Below are 22,020 nucleotides of genomic sequence, written 5' to 3'. Positions count from 1 at the left end.
CAGTTTGAATATCTTGGGGATGGAGACTCCCAGCAGTAGAGTGGATTCACAGTAGAGTAACACTTACAGTTCAAAACTTCTTTCTCCTGTTTAAATTAATTTTCTTTTCATTTTAATTTGTGCCCATTGCTTTTCTCAGCATCACAGGATGCCGCTGAGCAGCAGCTGTTTGTGTCTTCCTTACACTTTCCCATTACTGACACACACACATGACAGATGTTTTGAGGCTGTTCTTCAGACAAAACAGTCCGAGTTCCCATTACTTAACATTTCCCTGTCCCTTTACTGGACTAACTCCAGTATGTCCATGTATGTCTTGTATTGGGAAGACCAGACTGGACTCAGCACTCCTGGCATGTCTCACTTGTGCTGAGGAGATGGGTCATTGTCCTTGACCTGCCTGCTGCAGTCCTGCTGCTGTAGCCCAGGGTGCTGTTGGCCACCTGTGTTCCGAGGGAATGCTACTGGCTTATGTTTAGCTTGGTATCCACCAGGACCCCACTAATCCTTTTACTTTTCCAGCTTTCCAGCATCATTTCTCCAGCCAACATTCCAGAAATCAAAGCCCTGATGTGAGCTTGTGAGTTTATGTGATAAGCCGGCAAGTGTGACTGACCCTGTTCAGCGCTGCAGGGTCACTGCTGGAGGAGAGAGGTTGTATGTGCTACACTCATCTCATGAGGTGAGCAAGGTGAACATCTGGTGTGGACAACAAAAGAGATGCTGAAAAATTAGAAAAGCTTGAAAGAAGTATTCAAAGTCAGGAACATTGGTTAAAATTTGGTAGAATTTTCAGATTTTCTTACTTAAGTAAGGCACGCCTCAGCTACATTTACATGGGAAGATCACAGATGTTTGCAGTGCCTTATGGGGATGAGTGTTTGTTGCTAAGCAAATGAAGGAGAGCAATGCAGAGTCTCCAGGCAGGTGCAAAGGAGAGCCCTTTATTGCAAAAAACCAGGCCTTTTAAAGTAGTTAGGCTGTTATCAGTTACATTCCATTTTAGCATGCCAAATGTAATTCAGCTAACCAGCATTCACCACAATGTGAGCTGTGAGCACATAATGGTTATATAACTTGTTTTTCTATCTCCAATTCAGATGAGTCACTTTCCCATAGTCCTCTTCTACTTAGCCAAAGTAGCAGGCCTGAGCCATGATTTTACAAGGTTAACAAGGTCCTTATTTTATAAAGCTTTACCTATATGCAACATGTAAGCACACATTCACAGAATGAGGACATGGGCAATTTTCTGCCAAAACTTTTATTAATATAAGGGTTGTTCTGGATGAGGAGGTCCTGATCCATTATGATCCAAATAGGAAAGGGACTTGGGCTGTGTAAGGTGCTATTGAAAATATATTGTGTTAGAGCAAACACGAAAGAATGGTGTACCTCATCTCATATCCTTTAGATGTGGAAATCCCCAAGTGGGCCTCTGATCCACACCCAACATGCCCTGCAAACCCCACCTGCAGAGCTGGTTCTCTCTTTTTTGCGATTAGAGCCATTCTAAGAGTGCAAGAAAACAACTCTGTTCCTCATTCCTGCTGTCACACAGAAAGGATGTATGAATGAGAATTTCTTGCCTCACTGTTAGACAAAAGCCAGGCCATGTGAGTGGCAGAATGGCTGGGCATGACCAAGAGCTGCCCACGGGCATTTCTGTATGGTGAGCTGGCTGAGACTGTCTTGTGGGCAAGGGGTGCAGCAAAGCCAGGTCTGACTGTTGCCCTGTGAGCAGCATGGGCCTGTGTGTGCTCATGTTAATGTTCTCCATGGGATGCAGCGACTGCCAGGTGGGATCATGTGCCACAGCACAGATGGACAGAGTGGAAACTCCAGTGCTGCTCACCTTGGGGATGGTGTGCTCATCTTGAATGCAAAAGAGATTCTGGTGCAGGAAAAGTAACTTCCCAGTGTCACAAGGATACAGAGCTTGTAATTCCAGGTTTCAGTACAGTGTAATATTCAAGGAGAATTCCTTGGATCATTGTTCTACATAACACATCTGGAAGCACTGGCAGAGGACACAGTGCTGTAAGACACTAAGCAAGCAGCAGATCTTCTGCACCAGGACACAGCTGGTGCCATGTCACCAAGCTGAGCATTAACGTGTGAGAGATGCAGGAGCTGGCTGTCAGGAATTGCTGACTGAGAGCTCTAGGGGATGTGACAGGTGGGGATGTCTGGGATGTAAAACAAGCTGCTAAAGGAAAGGGTTTAAAATGACATGGCGCAAGCAAGAATCATTAGTGAGTCCTCATTAGAGAAGAAACAGAATCATGGGAAACAGGAGAGTGAGATCTGATGGATGTAACCCAAAAGCCAGGAATGTTGTTGCCAACTTGTTGTTGGCAAGTCCCTGCCTGTGTTCAGGGTATCAGATGATGGTGCAATGCTACACAGAACTTAAAATTCTTAAGAGCATCTTGTATCTTGGGAGAAAGCTGAGGGAAGCTGGAAGCTGATTTTTCTATTTTTTACCGTTCAGCTCTGTGGGAAAGGAAAGACAGGAAATACTGCCAGAAAACTGCCCAATCCATAAGCTGGGGATTCTGGTTTTTATCTGCAGGACAGTTCTCCAGCCAGTTGTTTGACACTTAATTGATTATTTGGAAACAAATGTACGATCTCTACAAATAAAATCAGCAGATATGTAAAAATATGCAAAAAAGTAATGAAGAGAGGATAATAGTGAAGAAGAGTGTCTAGCAGAGTAAGGCCTTCAGATAGACTTTTATCTTAGAACAGTCAAATGCAAACTTATGCGCTTGGGGAAGATGGTGTATCCCTCTTCCAGAGAGGACTCCAGGTTAAAAAAAGGTAAGTCTGTAAAGAAATTGACTGTATTAAAGTGCAAGCAACTTTATTTTTCTTGGACCCTCTGTTTCAGACACTAATACCCAGGCTCTGTCCCAGCCCTATAAAGTATAGATTTAAAACATGATATAACAGATCTTTACAGGTAGGCAATCTGGGGGAAACAGATGCTGTTGATGTGAGACAGCAAGAAGGGCCCTGGTGGCACAGCACACAGCCTATTTTTAAGGCTTCTAGGGAACAAAGAAGAATGTTTGAGGTTCACAAAACGTATTTCAAGATTGTAAGAAATATTTTACAATGTGAGATGCAGAACTCTTGTAAGACAAGGGGTAATGACTTTAAACTAGGTTTAATTTTAAAATTTTAAATTAATTTTAAAATAAAAGAAGGTGGATGCAGACTGGATAAGAGACCATTTTTAAAATGAGGCTGGAAAACACTGGCATAGATTGCCCAAAGAACCTCATCCATGGAGGTCTCTGAGGCTGGGTTGAACAGGACTTGCAGTGACCTTATTATGAGTTGGAAATGTCCCTGTCCATGGCCAGGTCCCTAGAGGGCCCTTAAAAGTCCTTCCCAACCCAAAGCTTCCTATGAGTCTATGGACTCTTAGAAGGTTTGTGAGTGATCTGATCAGGGTGTGTGAGTACATGTACAAAGAGAAAACACTGAATACTAAAGCAGTTTTTAGTTGTCCAGGGATAAGGCATGACTGCAGCAGATTGAATTCCAAAGGAAAACAGGCACATGCTTTCAGTGCTGAAAGTGAGTAGCTAGTGGAAATACAGTGGTAACTTTTCCCATGTGCTGCAGTTTACTTGGTCTGTGTCACAGAGATCATTGGAGGGTAGTGTGAAATTACTTGTCAAATATAAGTGGGTAGAGTAAGTCCTTCATGGCCGTAAATTTCATGACTGTCACTATACAGTGGATGAAATTTGCAAAAGAGAAATCTATCAAAGGCTGTTAAAACCCAAAGCCAAAGCCTCTGGCACAGCAGGTCTCTGAATTACAAATCTGTAAGTGTTAGCGGAGCTGCCAGGAAGGGAGCACTTCGTCTACCCTATTTTAGTGATTTTTTTCTAAGCAGACAGTGTCAGGGAGAGGGCAAATCAGTCAGGTGTGCTTATGCTTTGACTCTGTGCCACCATTTTTTCTCTTGTGCTACAAAAGACTAGATTTTTTTAAAGGATGCACTTTATTTCAGCCAGAAATGATGCCCTGTGTGGGGATCATGATACTGAGACTGTGTACTGCAGTGGGGTCATGTACTGGCCAGGAAGGTAAATTACCATGATCGTCAGGTTTGATTCTGTAGCCCTGAAGAAATGCACACCCTTATGTGATGTCTCTGCTTTCCCCAACATGCACTGGATGTATTTACTTTTGTGTATACTTCATTTTCTTTGGGGTCCACAGCAATGGATATTTTTCTTCCTTGTCTTCAGTTGTGAAGATAATTTCATCCACTGCATGTTTTAGACTGGCTGACATATCCTGTTGGAATAATGTGTTGATCCTACAGAAGGATGTGTAGTATATGTAGCGAACAAAGAAGCTTTGGTCCCAGCTGCATTTTTAACCTCAAGAAACAGGTAAAAATAGATTCTCCACCTTTTCATCTGCGACAGAGCTGCTACTCTATCCCAAATTAATACGTTAAAAAAAAAACCAAAAAAAAACAACAAACCAAAACGAAACAAACAAAAAAAAACCAAAAACAAACACCCAAACCCAGATGCTGTGAACTCTGATATTGTATCTAATCAGAGTGTTCATCAGTCTTCTCCAAGACCAGAACACAAATGCTGTGCCTCTGCCATGTGGCCTGCACAAGCAGTCCATCTCCCTCGGGGGCTGTGCCCTCTGCTCGCACCTGAGCTGCAGTTCGGGTCTGTCTGGGCAGGACCCCCACTCAGGCACAGCTCTCAAGCTGCTTCACCCTAAAGTGCTGCAGAGACAATTCCCAGCACACTGGAGAGTGCAACCCAGGTCTTGCAGATGGTCTAAACTGCTTCACAGAAGTTCTGGAATTGCTGTTGGTCAGATGAGCAGCAAGAGGACAAGATGCTCTCATTAACACGTTTCCACAGCTACAGCAAGGTATTCTTGCCCAGCATACTCCTCCATTCTCAACTCCAGCACAAAGAGTTCCTTTCATAGGAGCTCGCTGTCTTCTGTTTGGCTTGGAACATTGCCTTGTCACACACGCCTTGTGAAATATTCTGTACAGCACAGCAGAGCATGTGCAGGTGCCAGCTGCCAGCTCGGTCTCAAGCCAGGGGTCGTGGCCTGAACCCCACTATCCCAGATGCTTTCGTGCCCCCCTGTCCCCTGCATGTACTAGGTACTCACCCTATCTCCCCAGCATGCATGCTGAACCATTGCTCATGGAGTCTCAAAGGGGGCAATTTTCTGGTGACAGGTACCACAGAAGCTCATTTTGCATTTGCAACAGTGTTTTGCTGGTACATATAACCATAGGAAAAAGCTCGAAAACATGACACAGAAAATGTAGTGGAAAAGCCAAATGCATGTGTACAGTCCCTCCTTAAAAACACCCACTAAAACTTAATTCCACCTTATGATCTTTAAAATTTTACTTCATCTTTTAGACTTGCACTGTTTTTGAGCATGTGAAGCTGTCAGGTTTGCTTGGCTCCTTGCAGGTGGAGCTCAGCCCTTTCACCGCTTCCTCACAGCTCCTTGGAGCATTACTCCAAAGCATTCATTGTCAGTGCTCATTCTGTCCGAACTTCCCTCATCCCCATGGGCTGCAGGGCTTTGGCAAGTTACACTGAGGATTCCTTCTAATCGCTCTGTCAAAGTGCACGTCGCAGAGATCTCCCCCTGGGGGTTTAAGAAGCAATTTTCCTTTTCCTGTTACAATTGACACCGCACCTCAGACCCGCAGCCCGCCAGGCCCAGGACGCTCATCTCCACCTTCCCGGGAGCCACCAGTTCCTGACTGCAAGGCAAAGCGTGCGGATGGTGGATCGCAGCTCTGGGCCGGTTCTGAGTTTGAACGACTGGACGTGCCTCGGAGCTCTCCTGGCCTGTTTGCTCTCTCACCCTGCTGCTCCCGTCCCCATCGCCACTGGAATTCTCATTGCCTCCCGGTGAAGCCCGGCCCAGTCGCTGTGGGTGCGAGCCCCGCTCGGTAGCGGTCGGAAGCGCTCCGGGCCGTGCTGGGCCGGGCCGGGCCGGGCCGGGCGGGGCGGGGGCGCTGCGTCGGGCCCCGCGGCCCGGGGGTGATGCGGAGCGCGGCCGGCAGGCGGCGCTGGGGAGCGCGCGGAGGCTGCGGCGGCGGCCGGAGCGCTGCGAGAGCGCCGGGGCTGCGGCGGCGGGGGCGGCAGGGGGCGGCGGTGAGTGCGGGGCGCGGGGTGCGGGGCTGGGGGCTGCCACCGTCAGGGGGCTCCGGCGGTGCTGCGGGGCGCTGCTGGGGAGAGAAGGGGGTGCCTGTGGCGGCGGAAGCAGGGGCGGCGGGGCTGGGGACCCTGCCGGCGGCGGTGGCGCGCCTAAAGCCGCTCCGTCCCTCTCTGGAGCTCCGTCGAGGCGGCAGAGCCGGAGCGGCCCGCGGGGCTGGGAGGGCGTGGGCGCCGCACCCACCTGTCCCCGGGAGGAGCTCCGTGCCGCGCCGCCCCCGCGGGGCTGGGAGCGGGCCAGGGGCCGCGGCTGCGCCGCCCTCCCGCCGCAGCGGCGCGGCCGGCGCCGGGCTCCCGGTGCGGGACCCTCAGACCCGGCGCGGCGGGCGAGATGCACTTTGCCGACGGTCCCTGGCCGCTCTCCGCAGCGCCGCGCAGGCGCTCCGCACGCGGACGGCCGCGGCGGGAGCGGAGCATGGACGGGACGGTGAGCGCCCCTCGGGCCCCTGCCCCGGCCCGGCCCCGGGCAGCTGCGGGGCGCCCCCGCCGGCGGTGCCCCAGGGCCGGGCACGGACCCCGGGCAGCGCCGCTGCTGCTCCCGCCCGGGCTCTGCCCGCAGGGCTCGCCCGCTCGGAGCCCGGTGAGTCCGGGCGGACCCTGCGCCGCCGGTGCCGCCTTCCTCCGCCGCCGCTCGCTCGTGGAGCCGCGGCCGGAGCAGCCTGGCCCTGCCGCGCTCTCTGGCCTCGCCGGCGGACTCGGCTTTGGGCGGTGCGGCCCCGCCGGCCCCTGCCGAGCCCCCGGCTTCGCTTCCTGGCAGGAGCTCGGCGCGCTCGGAGGCAGGCAGGAAGGGGGAGCCGGGTGCTCGTTCCCCGCTCCCGAACGTGGGCTGCAGGCCCCCTCGGGAGAGTCTCCTTTAGCAGGGACTGACTTTACCGAGGGAGACACCATCACTCTTCTGGATTTGTCCATCCTGCCCTGACATGGTCCATCCATCCTCTGGAGAGAAGGGTCCTCTTCTTAACACCCTGCCCCTGGTGACAGCTCAGCGCTGCCCTGCATCTAACTGACTGCTGTCTCTGGTGCTCCAGCAACAACCAGCCTTCACTCAGGAGATGGCAGCTTTTGAGAGAGAGTATTTGATTTGCTGCCTCTAAGATGCCTCTCAGTTCTTTCTTCAGAGGGAGATACATGTCCAAGACACTCTCTCAGGACTAACAGATTTGTGTCTGTGGGAGACTGATGCTCTGCGTGGCCTTCTGGAATATCTCCTAACTTCCCACACATGCAAACCATCTCACTTTGGCGCCAGGAGTTTGCTGCTGGAGATTGCTGCTCCTTCCCTCCCTCCTGTTCCCTGAAGCCTGAACTCTTCTCTGTTCCCTCCAACACCATGGCCTGTGGAAGATCCCTGTGTGCAAGTTGCTGCTGGGAGAAACTGAGGTAGAATTGAAACGGGGGACTGAGGAGCAAGCAACGTCATTCTCCAGTTAGCATGATCTGGGAGAGTGTGCACTAACTGTCCTTGCCTGGTGCCGTCAGCACTGCCCTTCTTGGAGACTTCACCTACCACCCATCCGAGGAAGTCCTGCAGCTTCTGAAGATAACCAGTTCCTTGGTGTTGTCTCAGGAGCAATGAACAATCTGCTGTTTTCCACGGGGACACTACCAACCAAATGAGCTGAGCTGTCTGTGAGGAGGAACTTGCAGCTTGGCCTTGCCCCTAAGGCAGGGTGAGGACACTCGGCCTTCGCTCTTCTCCTCAGCGCTGCAGTCACGTTCCTCTCTGTACCTCCTGCACTCTCCCCTCTCACTTGCACTGCAGTGTTTGCCTCAGCCCCTGCCTGCCTCGGCGCTGTCCTTCCTTGACTACAGCTCTGTTTCAGCAGAATTCACCGTTATCTTCTTTTTTCCCCTTTGTTCTTCCCTTTTCTTGACCCGGTAGATCCAGAGCCCTGGTCCTGTCCCTGGTGGAGTTCTCCACTCTGCTCATGCTGCCTGGCACTGCCCAGGCTGGCACTGCAATGCCCATACTTCCCTTTCTTGCCTATCCCTTCTTTGAGCAGTGATTTCTATTTGCATGTCTAGGTGTGAGCTTATGCTTGAGAATGCTTTGTGTGCTGGTGCTCACACCTGTTCTGCTGTTAATGCTGCTTTTCTTCATCAGCTACAGTACAGAGCTGCCAGGAGCTGCTGTGCAGGGCTTTGTATGTGCAGGTGCAGCTGCCTCAGCTCTTCCCATGGAACAGGTCCCTGTTCCTTCTTAGCCTGGTTTGTCTTCTTTGGGAGCTATCATAGCATGCAGACACTGAAGCTGCCTGACTATGCCCTAAATCTGTAGGATCATTAATTATTCCAGTCTGCCACACTCTCCTTAACCTACTCGGGCAGCTAATGGTGCCTGATAAAATGCTGGAGTGTTCTGGTAGGAGTGGATTTTGAGTTCTTTAGGGAATTGGTTTTTTTAAGGATGAAAGCAAACTGACTTGGTTAATGTTCTTAGAGTGGCCTGCTTTCCCAAGGTTGAGAACCTCTGTGTGAGACAATACCCTTGCTTCTTGGGACAGGCAAATTCCAGGGGTCCACTCCAATCCTACCCACCCCGTAGCTCTTACCAGAGGCTGCTCAGTAGGTTGACAGGTTATAGGCAAGCTGTAACCTTTGTGTTCTTTCCAGACTCCACAAATAAAAGGTGGGTTCTGTGGGGAAACTGAAGAGCCTACGTGGATGGGCCAGTGCCTGGGCAGAACTGTTGTCCTGGCAGCCTGGCCATGCACCTGTGTGCACAGTCTCCAGACAAGTCCCAAACTGCTATGTCAGTCTCATCCTCTCTTTCTTGCTCTTCTCTCCCCTCTCTTTTTCTGCAAGTTGTGCTGCTTATGAAGTGTCACATGGGTTTATGCTGTTCTAGGAAATGTTATTTTTATTGTATGTTATTTCCCTCTCACACAGTATGTACTTTCTCTTTTCAGAGCTGGATCCAAATGCATCCTCAGCCTGCTGTCTTAGAGCTGTTCCTGCTTAAGGTCAATGAGAACATCTCCTGCTAATTCATCATGACTTAATATCTGGTCTCCTGCTTCATCCCCAGGATAAGTTTCTTGCTTCCTCTTGGTGTACACAGATGTGACTCCAGGTGTTGAGCTGCCCTGTCCGATACAGGTAGGTTTTAGCTCTTTGAAAAGTGACCTGTTTTAGTCAGGAAGGACGTGTCTGTGCTTTGGACTGGGGATGGAAAATGTTTGCCTTTGGGCATATGGGAAATACTGTGTTGTGAAATAAATGCTAAGACGCCAGCTTGCTGCTGCTGCCATAAACTGGTCATTTGAATAGCTAGTTACTCGTGTGATAGTTTGTGGTGGTGTTGGCAGGAAGATGCTGATCTGGCAGGGTGGACTGGCTCGGAGGAAGTGACATTGGAGGATGCAGTTGCTGTGAGGAGGAGGGAGAGGAGTAGCAGGAGTTCTTTGTGGTAATTCATTACTCCATTGCCACAAGTAAACATGATTAGTTCTTGTCAGGTGGTTATTGATCTGTGGGGTTCCCATGCTTCTCAGGGCATGTTTAAATTAGCTCTTCCCAGCTAGGAGGACTTCTTCAGTACCTGCTGTTGTTGCTGGATGGGCACTGGTCATCTCCATGATAAGGTGCCCAAATCTGCCACTCACATCCTCATTTTCTAGCATTAGTTACATTCTTCTTGTTGCTTCCACTGTGAATATCCACCTGTAGCTACCTGTCTGCTTTCCCAGCCAGTGCACAGCAAGGCTGCAGGGCACTTTTGTTTTTGCCCCTCCTGGATCGGTGACTTCTCACCTTGCACAGCCCACGCAGGTCACCTCACTGGTAGTGGAAATGGTGTGGTAGAAGAAATGCATGCTATTTTGCTTTGGAAATAAACAGCCTAGGCTATAACAATTCTCACTGGAATTGGAAGGGCTTATGTATGAAAACTCCTTCAGTTTTTTGATGAAGATGTTAATGTTAGCATTCTGTTCTCTTTATCACCCAGCACCATCTCCTTGCCCAGTGCAGTGCTGCCACTGTGGTTTCCAAGCAGAGTGCTTGGGCTAACACCTAGAATTTGGTGGTCTCTCCTTAGATTGAACAGCATTCCAGAAGCTTATGTTTTCTGGAAAGATGCAGCTGGAGGAATTGAATGGTTCTTAATTTAAACTGTGAAGGATTAGGAGTTTGGGTGTTATACCAGGGGAGTTATCCAGGTTTTGCATTTATATAGAAATGTCCTGGATACATGGAACCAAGCAGGTATCTACAATTTATGTGCCTTTACATCTAGCTCACAAGGTTGCACTGTGCACACTCTCCACAGTGTTTTCATAATGCAAACACTGGCTAATAGGTCTTGTTCTGGAATGTTCCTCGAGGTCGTCAAGTGAGGTGTGAATTGACAGCCTGAGGTGCCCTTGTCAGTTGTTTCCAATATTCACTGAGTAGATGTGGAAGTGACAATGACACTGTCATTTCTGTACTGGCAAGTTTGTGGACAAGAATCTCATGAATTTTATAGAAAGCTGTTTTAGTCTTCCTTTCATTTTTTTAAAAAAGCTCTGCATTCACAGGTTTCAGAGTTTGAGAGACAAACTTCCTATCCTTTCCTTTCTGGCCTCTTAGAGTCCTGCAGCCTTCTCTGTTTTCTGTACTGGTTGGAACAGGTGGTGTCTGTGTCTGTCTGTGATCAATGCCCAAAGCAAGGGATAGAAGCATTTCTCCCTGAACAGAATTAGTCTTAGCTAGCTTGAAGGCCTTAGCTAGACTGAAGAATTTGCCTGCTCCAAGAATGTCAGTGTAAGATTCTATTCAACATAGTATTTCTTACCTTTTTTACTCCCAAATTTGGCACACTTACTCTCTGCCTGTGAATAAATTTCTTAAAATTACTTGTTTAAAGGTAGTTCAGCTCCTTTCAAGATCCTAAACTGCAGAGAAGAAAACACAATTTACCAGTTATATATTTTTATATTTACAGGTGCAATATGCACAGCTATTGCACTGAAGTGGGAAATCATGTAAACTTACCTTTTCAGCATGTGGCCTTTGATTTGCAAGTATGCTTTTGATGAGCAGCTCCCCTCTGGAGACAGGCTCCCTTTCTCCCCTGTGGAGAAAGCTGGGGCTGTTCAGTCTGGAGAAGAGAAGGTTGTGTGGAAGTGTCTGCAGGGGCTGCAGGGGAGCTGGAGAGGGATCTTTGTCAGTAACTGCAGTAACAGGAAAAGGAGTAATGGGTACAGACTGAAAGAGGGGAAATTCAGGTTGGATACTGGGAGGAAATGTTTCCTGTGAAGGTAGCTGGACACTGGCACGCTGCCCACGAGGGCTGTGGGTGCCCCTGGCAGGGCTCAGAGCCGGGCTGGGTCAGCCAGGGGAGCTGTCCCTGCCCAGGGCAGAGGGCCTGGGACTGGATCAGCTGTTAGCCCACTCCAGCCCCTTAATGTTCTATGAGTCTGTGATGTGAAAGAAATTTGACTTCACTTGGTGACATTGCAAGGCCCAACAAAGTATGATATTGAAAATTTATAAATGCATTCATTTTAAAGAATTAAACAAGTAATTTTCCCCTGGAAAATACTATGATTCATGGCAATGGCAGAATTTCCCGTTAAAAGGTGTTGTCTACATGGAACAGAAGAGCTGTTTAAAATCATTTTTAAATCTGTTTGCAGCTGTGAGACCAGTGAGGAATGATTTTAAAATGTTACTTGCAGATTTTTAAGCTTTCCATTTTCATGATAGAGAGAGGACATAGTGGAAGGTTACTTGAGAGGTTTTATTCTTGTTTGTTCCCTGAGTTCATAGGGGTAGCTGCACAGTAACTGAATGGGCTGGCAGTTTGATCACTCAGTGTGGACAGGAGCCAATCTTAGCAGTTGCACAAAGCTCATTCACTGTGGGATAGAATGGTATGGGTTGGAAGGGACCTTCACAGATCACCTAGCTGTGTTCCAGCATTTACCTCCCTCATTGTAAAAGATGTCTTCCTTAGGTCTAATCTAAAATTGCCCTCTTTAAAACAGCAGTTTAAAAGTGTTGTCCCTTGTCCTGTCTTACAGGCCTTGGTAAAAGGTAAAAGGTCTCTCTCTGTCTTTCTACAAGCTCCCTTTAAGTACTGGAAGGCCACAAGAAAATCTCCCTGGAGCCTCTTCTTCTCTCTTGTCTCTCTCAGCCCATCTCCAGAGCAGAGGGGCTTCAGCCCTCAGAGCATCCCTGTGGCCTCCTCTGGGCTTGCTCCAACAGGTCCATGTTTGTCTTGTACTGTGGGCTGCAGGTGAGCTCTGACAAGTGCAAACAGGAATAATCCCCCCATGCCTGCTGTCTGTGCCCCTCTGCTTGTTCTCTTAATACTTTACATTCTTGTATGAACCAAAGTCTCTAGTCCAACGGTATCTGTATGTGGTTTGTAAGTAATTCCTGTGCCAGTTTCGTGCTTGGTAGTCCAGACCTATCTCAGTAAGGAAGTGAACCAGTGTGGGCTGCTAAGAGCAGCACAGATCTAGATCTATGCCTAGATCTCCCTGGGATGTGCACAGACCAGCCAGGGCACCTGAGAAGAATCTGCTGTCATAGCTTTGCTCTGGGCTGTCTGGTGTTTTCAGTCTCCACCATCCTCTGAAGTAAATGGTGGCGTGTGTCCTATGGACATTGGGCACATACAGGCTTTGCCAAGTGGTTTACAAATTTGAGAAAACTGGATGCTTCTTATCTACTTACTGCTTTTTGCATCTTCAGTGTCTCTTGGCAAGTCCTACGTCAGTTAGTGCCCCAGGCTGCCTATCTTACATGAAAAACATTTCATTCATTTTGAACTTAGTCCTCCATTTTTGTTGGTGATCCTCAAGTTCTTTTGTTACAAGATAATGTGCTCCTTCCATCACAGTGACAATTTTTATTCTTTATATTTCCCCCTCCTCTGCAATTTAAATGGACAGTCTGCCTCAGCTCCTCTCCATAAGAGGATTATTTTGTATGTAGTCTTTCTATATCTGCATGGTTATAATTCTGCTGGATGCTTTTAGAGATGTGGCCAGCACTGGCTGCAGTGTGATAAAAAGCCAGTACTGACTGATACTGTATTCTGTAATGTCTTCTGTCCAGCTCTTCATAACTTCGTCAAATTTTATTTTCTGACTGAATGCTTCTGTCAAGTGCTGCAGCCATCCTCACCTGTTAATATCTGTAACAATGTAAATTGCACACAAAGTTGTAATTAGTGGAGTCCTGTTTTTTGTTTGAAGACTTGATGTGTAAGTGTGGCACTGCAGGTAAGGATTCACCGTGTGTTCTGTAGAGACAAACACATGTGGCCCATGAGTCTGTTATGTTCTTATTCTGTTCTCCATTGTGTCCCTGTTTTATTAGGATTAGAATTCTTTTATAGGTCATGTGAATAAAAGTGGGCTTGTCAGCATACTGCATTTCAGTGTTTTGAAAATGGCTCTCAGCCAGGTTTCCAAAGAATATAAAAGCTAACAAGGGAAATAGATAGTCAAGAAAGAAAACTCCTTGTAAGCAGTAAGAAAAAGCAGCGACTCATACAATGGTTGAGGTTGGAAGGGCTCTCTGGAGGTCATCAAGCAGAACTGGTTGCCCAGGACCATGTCCAGACAGCCTTTCAATATCTCCGAGCTGGGAGACTCTGCAACCTGTCTGGGCAACCTGTCACCCCCACCGTAAAACACTATTTGTTGGTGTGCCAAAGGGAACCTCTTGTGCTTCAGTTTGTGCCTGTGGCATCAGATCCTGTCACTGGGCACCACTGAAAGGAGCCTGGATCCATCCCCTTTGCACGGTCCCATCAGGAATTTCTATCTATTAACGAGCCTTCTCCAGACTGAGCAGTGCCGGCACTCCTGGCCTTTCCTCACAGTCCCTTAGTCAGGTTCGTGGCTGCTCTGTGCCCTCCCCAGTGTGTCCGTGTCCTCTGGCCGGGCACAGCACTCAGCTGTGGTGCTGCAGTGAGGGGCAGGATCCCCTCCTGGCTCCGTGGCCAGGGCAGCCCAGGTGCCCTGCGCCTTCCACTGGGGTCTCTGTCTGACAAACTGCTCCTGGGCACATCCTGGTGCCTGGGGCTGTCCTTCCCCAGGGCAGCCATTGGCACTTCTGCTGGGTTTTGCCGGGAATGTAAGTGTGCTGCAAGGTGAGGGTTAGGTGAGGGCTAACTCACCCAACCATTTGTCCGCAAAAAAAGGACACAAATGAGCCCCAACACCTCTTCCTCTTTAAGGTGAGGCAGTCGAGGAGGTTCTCCATGCAAAGGGGATAATAAGTAAATGGGAAAGTGCTACGGAAAAAGAGAGACTCTGTTAGCCTGTTAGTCGAGGGATAATGGCGACAAAGCCCAAGAGCAGACTTGCACTGACTGATGAGCCTTTAGGAAACTGCAGGCATGAGATATAAGAGATCTAAACTGGATTAGAGCAATCCCTGGGACACCAGGAGTTGCTGATGGTAGTGGCTGAAGAAGGATGAATAAATGTTGTGTTTCTGTGCTTTTTTGGTTCCCCATTGGTGCTCAGTGTATGATGAATGATTTCCAAAGTCTAAGTAATGAAGCAACAAAATTAGATGATAATGCAACATTATTTGGTGCAGCAGAACCTAAATCTGTCTCTTAGGATTAGGGAAGAGTGTTTCAAAACTGGATGATAATATGGCAGAATAAATTTATATGTAAAGTGCATAAAGAAAATAAACCTGCTAATGTAGCCACATCATTGCTAAAATGATCTCTTTCAGCTCAGGAAAGAAATCTTGGCATCTTTATAGAGAGTTCTCTGTAAACTTAACAGTAGTGATTAAAATGGAAACTTCGATGTTAGATATTACAGGAAATGAATTAACAAAGCTGAAGTTACTGTTGTAATATTGTATAAATCTGTGGCTGTCCCGTGTTGTGAAGAGAGAATGGAGTTTCACATCCCTTAAGATGCAGTGACTAGTAGAACAAGAGGAATTCTAGAAAAAGTGATTAGGATCACTAATCACTGAGAGGCGGAGAGATTTCCATCAGAGGAGGCATGTGAGAATTCTTTAGAGAAGTGAAATATGAAGGTACAAGTGCTAGAGATCATCAGCCACAACTGAGGAAAGGTAAAGCACAAATGGACTTAGAATTTATAGAAGATACAGGCATGTGATGAAATTATGAAGCAACAGGCGTAAAACTAGCACAAAGTATTCTGGGTGTTGGGGTTTTTTTTCAGTTGAAAGCAAGCCCGGATGGCCCCAGGTGGGCAGGAGCCAATGGCACCTGGCTTGTACCTGCATGGTGTGGGCACAGCCCCAGGGCAGGGCTGGTGCCTGTGCTGGCCCTGCTGAGCCACCTCCAGTGCTGGGGGCAGCTCTGGGCCCTCGAGACAAGGACTTGGAGGGGCTGGAGCGTGTCCAGGGAGCGGGGCTGGGATAGGACTGGAGCCCCAGGAGGGGCTGAGGGAGCTGGGATGGGAATGGAGCCTGTTCAGGGAATGGAGCTGGGATGGGACTGGAGCCTGTTCAGGGAATGGAGCTGGGAGGGGAATGGAGCCCCAGGAGGGCTGAGGGAGCTGGGAAGGAGCTCAGCCTGGAGAATGGGTTCAATTGTTGGGAAATACTTATTTAGTGAAAGGGTTCTGAAGCCCAACACAGGCTTCTCAAGAAAGTATCGGGGTTGCCGTTCCTGGAGGGAAGATAAAAGACATGTAGACATGACACTTGTGGGCATGGCTTAATGGTGGACTTGGCAGTGCTGGAGTGTGTTGTATTTGATGATCTTGAAGGTCTTTTCCACCCTAAATGGTTCTGTACTTGTACTCTGTGATTAGTGAGTGGAGCATGTTCCCCTTCGCTCTCGGGGCGCTGCAGTGCATTCAGTCAGTAAATTGAGGCATAGGGGTGGAGAAGGGGTCCCTCTGCTGCCAGGAACGCCAAGCTACCAGACTTCCCCATTATGAGGGAAGCTGACTACTGATCCTTGAGCTCAGACCCCAGCAGGGTCTCCTTCCCCACATCAGGGATGTGGAGCAAGAGGCCGCTGTTTCAGCTGACACTCCTGCTCAAGTTGCAAATCTTAACTATCAGTGCAGTCTTTTCAGAAGGATGGGGAAAAGGCTTGGGTGAGGGAGGAGAGAGAATGTGAAACGGGATTGGGTGGCACCAGCAGTGCATCCTGCAGCCCAGGGAACTGCCTTGCTCCTCCTGCACGGCTGCAATGCAGTGCCACCTCCACGCAGGTCCCGTGCTGCAGGAGCTCCCCCCGGTGAGCTGGCCAAGGCGGCCGCAGCGGGGCAGTGCGGACCTGCCAGGACCGTGTCCGGGCTGAGCCGGGCTGAGCCGGGCAGTGCGGAGCTGCCAGGACCGTGTCCGGGCTGAGCCGGGCAGTGCGGAGCTGCCAGGACCGTGTCCGGGCTGAGCCGGGCTGAGCCGGGCTGAGCCGGGCAGTGCGGAGCTGCCAGGACCGTGTCCGGGCTGAGCCGGGCAGTGCGGACCTGCCAGGACCGTGTCCGGGCTGAGCCTGCGGCGGGCGCTGCTCCCGCCCCGGCTGGCAGCCTCTGCCGCCGCTGCTGCCGCTGCTGCCGGGGGCCCCCGGCGCACAGAGCCGGCTGATTTTACAGACGTGCGCTGGCTAAAACTGGTGGCAAAGACAGAGCAGAGATGCACGCTGCCATTGGCCAGCCAGCTTTCCTGGAAGTGCAGTTCTAGACCACAGGAAGCCTATGGAGGGGAAGGGATCCGTTTTATTGCACATTAGATCAGTGAGAGTGAATTGAAAGAGCAGCAGGACAGCAGGAGAAAAGACAGGCATGCAGAGGTGTGTAGGTTGACAATGTCATTTTAAGTGTTGATATCAAAACCAGATATTAGAGATAATCTGACATATTATATAGCAAAACGCTTAAAACATATTCTGAAAACAGGAATGGAAGAATGATTGATGTGCTTAACTGGGGGAGGTGATTATGACTGTGTAAAACTCTTTATGATCTTAAAGATGCTGAAATGCTTTGGGCACAGTCTCCAAGAGCAGTGGCTGTCTCCTTGGCAACAGGAAGGCATCTCTCTGTTGCCATGGCAACGGACGGAGGGTGCTGGGGGGGCTGTGCAGAGTCCTCAGCGCAGGCCCCCAGCTCGTGTTGCTCCTCCCTGGAGCAGAGGCTGTGGATCAGCGCGTTCAGGTGCTCTGATCTGGAGCTGGCCGGGAGGAGTGAACTGGAAGTGTTCCTGCTCCCTGTGTAAAACTGATTAATTGTGCAGTGTTGTTTCATCTGGGGAGTTCCTTGCTAATTGCCAGCATTAAAGAGCTCTTTGCAGCTCCCCATAAGGAAAGTTGGATTTTTGCTATCCAGAGAGGCATCAGAGAGTGTTTGATGTTGATTCTTTCAAAGCCGATCTTTCAAAGACAGATCTGAAAAAACAGAAAACAACGTATATGCCAAGAGTCTGCATCTCAGCAGCCCTTTCTGGTGTCTGAAAGTAGAATTGTGCAGAGACACTGACAGGCTTATCTGCACTGGATCCACCACATAAGAACTGCTAATAAAGTAAGCAAATTATGTATAACAGGCACCACTTCTTCTAAACCCACTGTGATTCTTTTCTAAGGGAGCCAACTCATATTTGGCACCAGAAGTAGGATTGAAGCATGGTTTGATGTTTTCATCTGTTTTAAATATGAGGGATGGGACACAGAAGCACTAATGGAACAGTGATAATTTCAAAGTGATCAACTGAGAAAACTATTTTAGAAGCAGCATTTTGAATGCATTTCTATGTGTTGTGTGTAGGTATTACTAAGCAGTGTTTAGTTTTTTTCATCAACAGTCTGCTTTTCATTCCAGTAGCTTCCTTCTAGTCCCGCATTAAAGGATAGCAAAACAGAAATGCATTACTTACCTTCATTAGCATACTGTTTTGCTCCCTAATACATACCTTTTAAGGCAAAAGTCACTTTCAGTCGCTGCTGCTGGACTTGAATATATGCTTGCAGGTAAAGGCACTCCACGTGTTTTGTCCTTGCCTTGTTTCAGCTCCAGTCTCCAGGCTGTGGTTCCTCATACAAATTCACCACATGTTGATTGGCCAAGTTGATTGAGTTGCTTGTCATGCTTAAGTCTTTCCTGAGTAGAATCATAAAATCACAGAATGGTTGAAGTTTAAAATGACCTCTTGAGATTGTGCACTCCAACCTCCCATCTCAGAGCTGGGTCAGCTTGAGCAATTTGCTGACTACCAAGTTCAGTGATCTTCTGAATATCTACAGTGATGGAGCAAATTTGCTCTTTGGGCAACCTTTTCTAAGTAAAAACCTGTTCACCTGTTGTGTATGTCCACCTGGTTCAAACATTCCCTAATCTTGTCTTCCTTCACTGACATCAAGTCTTCCTTGCTCCAGACTGGTCTTAGGAGCCTGGAATTCCTGATAGCCAATCTTGCCAATAAAGAAAGATGCAAAGAGGGCATTCAGTACTTCAACTTATTCTGTGTTCATTCTCAGCAAATCCCTCCCCAGTAAGGCTACATTTTCACATATCTGTCTTTGACTGCTGAAATATTTGTAAAAACCTTTCTGTCCTCCCTTCGTGTTCCTCCCTAGATTCAACTGCAGGTGGGCTTTTGTCATCTTGATGACATCCCTGCATGCTTGGACTCTGTCTCTGTATTCTTCCTGGGTCACCTGTCCCTGCCTCTGCCTCTTGCAATGCTTCAGCTCAGTCAGGAGCTCCTTGTTCATGCATGCAGGCTTCCTGCTGCTTTTGATTTGTTTCCTGCCTGTGGGATGAACCAGTCTTGAATTTGGAGAGCTTTGAAAATCAACCAGATCTCCTGGAATTCTCTTCTTTCCAATTTATTGATTGCTTTCTACCCTGGTCCATCCTCTCATGTTCCTGAAATACCATCTCATGGTCTAGCCAAGGCTGCTCTGACCTTCCCATTCCTGACCAGTTCTTCCATGCCCAGCAGAAGACCTCTGTGTCTGCTCCTCAGTTGCCCATGTTAGGAGTTTATGGTCAGTGTGACCAGAAGCCTCGTGGGTTGATTGTGCCATGCTCTGCTATGCCCTCAGCAGACACTGGGGTGGCTGAAGTCTTCCATGAAGACCAGAGGCTGTGGACATGGGGATTTTTCCTGCTGTCTCACTATTTCTCCCTCAGCAGCTGGTGTGCAGCAGACACCTACCATGGCACTGCATGCTGGTCCACCTGAGAGCTCTGATCCTGACTCTGGTCTGCAGGCTCCCAGCTCGTGCTCTGTCCATCCCCAGAGGGAGCTCTGTGTGCTCCAGCCACACACTGAGGGGCTGAAGGGCTGAAGGGCAGCTCTTCCTCCTCACCCCCAGCCTGCCCTTGCTGAAGGGTCCGAAAGGCTGCAGCCATCACAGCACTCCCATCCTGGGGGGTGTCAGCTACCCCGAATCCAGTGCATGATCAGGGTGAAAAGGGACCAGAGAGAGCATCTCCAACACGCGGGTGTTCAGAAGCTTCTGGAGGAGGCAGAGGAGGCTGTCAGCCTGGGAGCAGATACGGCACCATCGCTGCAGGAATCAGGAGAATGTGTCACAGCTTCATCAGTCTGAAGATAGGGACTGAGGGCCCTCTGCTCTCCAGCCACAGGCAAATGGCAGAGAAAGCATTTCACATGTTCCTGCTCCCTCAGATGCTTTGCTACAGGGAGACTGCAACAGGATCAGGAACTGAAATATTAGTTATTGGAGTTGTATGTCGTCCATTCTTCACCAGCTGCCAGACAGAACAGTAATTTTCTGGGGGTGTTCTTCAGGGCTTTGTCTGGTTTGAAATGTCTTGTTTCTGCAGGCAGGCAAGAGGTTTTTTTCTTTTTGATAGACAAATTGAGTTGAAGTGTAAGGGAAGATCATAAGCCTTACAATAAGATCATAACAGGAGAGAGATGCAGGTCTGGAACTGATTTTGATTAAATAATTTCTTACTAGGAGCTGTTGACTCCTTGCAGCACTGTGGAAGAGAAAAGGCATCCTGGGATTGCATGGCAAAAGTGGATGCAGGGCAGGATAAAATCAGCAAATACATAAGGCTGATGGGATGCAGAGGGATGCAGAATTGGGCCCTGATCTATATGCAGTATCTGTACTGCATATAGACAATTTCAGAGCAAATTTTTGCCTCTGGCATTCCAAGAGGATTTAATCAGAGTGAAAAAAAAAATTTGCAAAGTTCAGAAGAGACAGAATTGCAGTTTTGTGATGTGCAACAGCAGGAGCTTGAACTGGGGAGAGGAAGGATTGACTCAAATAGAAGGAGGTGGAGAAACAGAAGATAAGAAAAAATTAGTAACTGTTAAAATCAGCCAAGTAGAAGAGTTGCTAAAGATCAAATGCAGCAGAAAAGGAGTAAGTTATGTGATAGACAGAAAAACCTTTTCTGAAGAACAGAAATACGACAAGCTTTGTGTTGGAATATTTCTTAGCTCCCTGTATTTCTTATTATTGCAATATTAGTGATTAACTTTCCATTACTTTTCACTAATTTTTTAGGTTTGTTTCATTCTTGTTTAGATTAGGTGAATACCCTACTGGAGATTAATGTCCAAGATCTGAGCTAAAAGTATTTAAAGAAATACTGCTTCAATTTTCATGGTATCTCAGACTTACAATAACAATTTAGAAAGCTTTTCTCTCTATAACCTTAGCAGATATTTATGTATTATTATTTGGCATACTATGTATAGCTAGCATTTGGCGTTGCTGTATCACATGTATATATACCAGCTGGGCTGTGTATTCTGATCTATGTATCAGAACACTGGGGAATCTCTTTGAAGAAGGAAGCATAGTTACTCCCCAAGAGACAATAAGGTAGACAAAATCTCCCACAAGTGTATTATTTTTATGGTTTCAAGTTGCAGGCAGAGTATAAATTGATGTGAAAGCAGGTGTCGAGGATGGGTGCAGAGGGTAGGAATTCGGTGGCTGTTCCAAACAAGGGTAGCCAGACAGCTGGCATGCCTGTCGGGATGACTGGTGTTCTCCATTCCACTGTGCTCCTTCTATTTCCATCCTCTGGCTTCATCTGCAGACTGTCAAGGTCAGAGACGACATTGTTCTTAGCTGAACCTCCCTGCACTCTCAGGCACCAAAAACTAGGGAGCCCGAGAATGGGAAGGATTGTGGCGTGTGACAGAGAATGTGACACAAAGTACAACACTCAGCTCTTCTCCCTCTGACAGTTCATGGCCCTGCACAAACACATCCCTCTCCTGGAAGTTCTCCAAAGTAAACTCTGTTTTGAAAAGCACTGAATGCCAGAATGATTCAAATTAGCCTCTTGTGCACGTTTTGAAGCTGATTTAACAAATAGCTTGTGGCAGCACTCGTGTGCCTGGTGGCTCAGAGGTGCTTTCTGCGGGGATGGCTGCGATGTGCTGAGTGACCCTGGCCAAAGGCAGCTTGTGCCTCTGAGCTGGAATTTGGGAGCTGCCAGCCTGCTGTGCCCAAAGGCAGCTTGTGCCTCTGAGCTGGAACTTGGGAGCTGCCAGCCTGCTATGCCCAAAGGCAGCTTGGGCCTCTGAGCTGGGAGCTGCCAGCCTGCTGTGCCCAAAGGCAGCCCGTGTCTCTGAGCTAGGAGCTGCCAGCCTGCTGTGCCCAAAGGCAGCTTGGGCCTCTGAGCTGGGAGCTGCCAGCCTGCTGTGCCCAAAGGCAGCTCATGCCTCTTGAGCTGGGAGCTGCCAGCCTGCTGTGCCCAAAGGCAGCTTGGGCCTCTCATCTGGGAGCTGCCAGCCTGCTGTGCCCAAAGGCAGCTTGTGCCTCTGAGCTGGAATTTGGGAGCTGCCAGCCTGCTGTGCCCAAAGGCAGCCCGTGTCTCTG

The 22,020-nt window shown here is 48.7% G+C and overlaps 1 protein-coding gene across 2 annotated transcripts in view; it reads left to right on the top strand.

Annotated features, from left to right (window-relative positions):
* Positions 1-6,064: 6,064 nt before the first annotated feature.
* Positions 6,065-22,020, top strand: part of SMARCD3 (SWI/SNF related BAF chromatin remodeling complex subunit D3) — a 70,639-nt gene continuing 54,683 nt past the window's right edge. The window contains exons 1-2 of one of the 2 annotated variants that reach the window (XM_005496370.4): positions 6,065-6,191; positions 9,161-9,350. The gene's annotated coding sequence lies outside the window, so the exon portion shown is untranslated. Of the gene's footprint in view, positions 6,192-7,024; positions 7,922-9,160; positions 9,351-22,020 lie in introns of those variants that run through there. The other variant, XM_005496369.4, reaches the window with a different exon arrangement.

This window comes from Zonotrichia albicollis, chromosome 1 (assembly GCF_047830755.1).
Source record: "Zonotrichia albicollis isolate bZonAlb1 chromosome 1, bZonAlb1.hap1, whole genome shotgun sequence".
Taxonomy (NCBI): Eukaryota; Metazoa; Chordata; class Aves; order Passeriformes; family Passerellidae; genus Zonotrichia; species Zonotrichia albicollis.
Note: the sequence above shows the minus strand (reverse complement) of the source record. Positions and strands in the feature narration are given on the sequence as shown.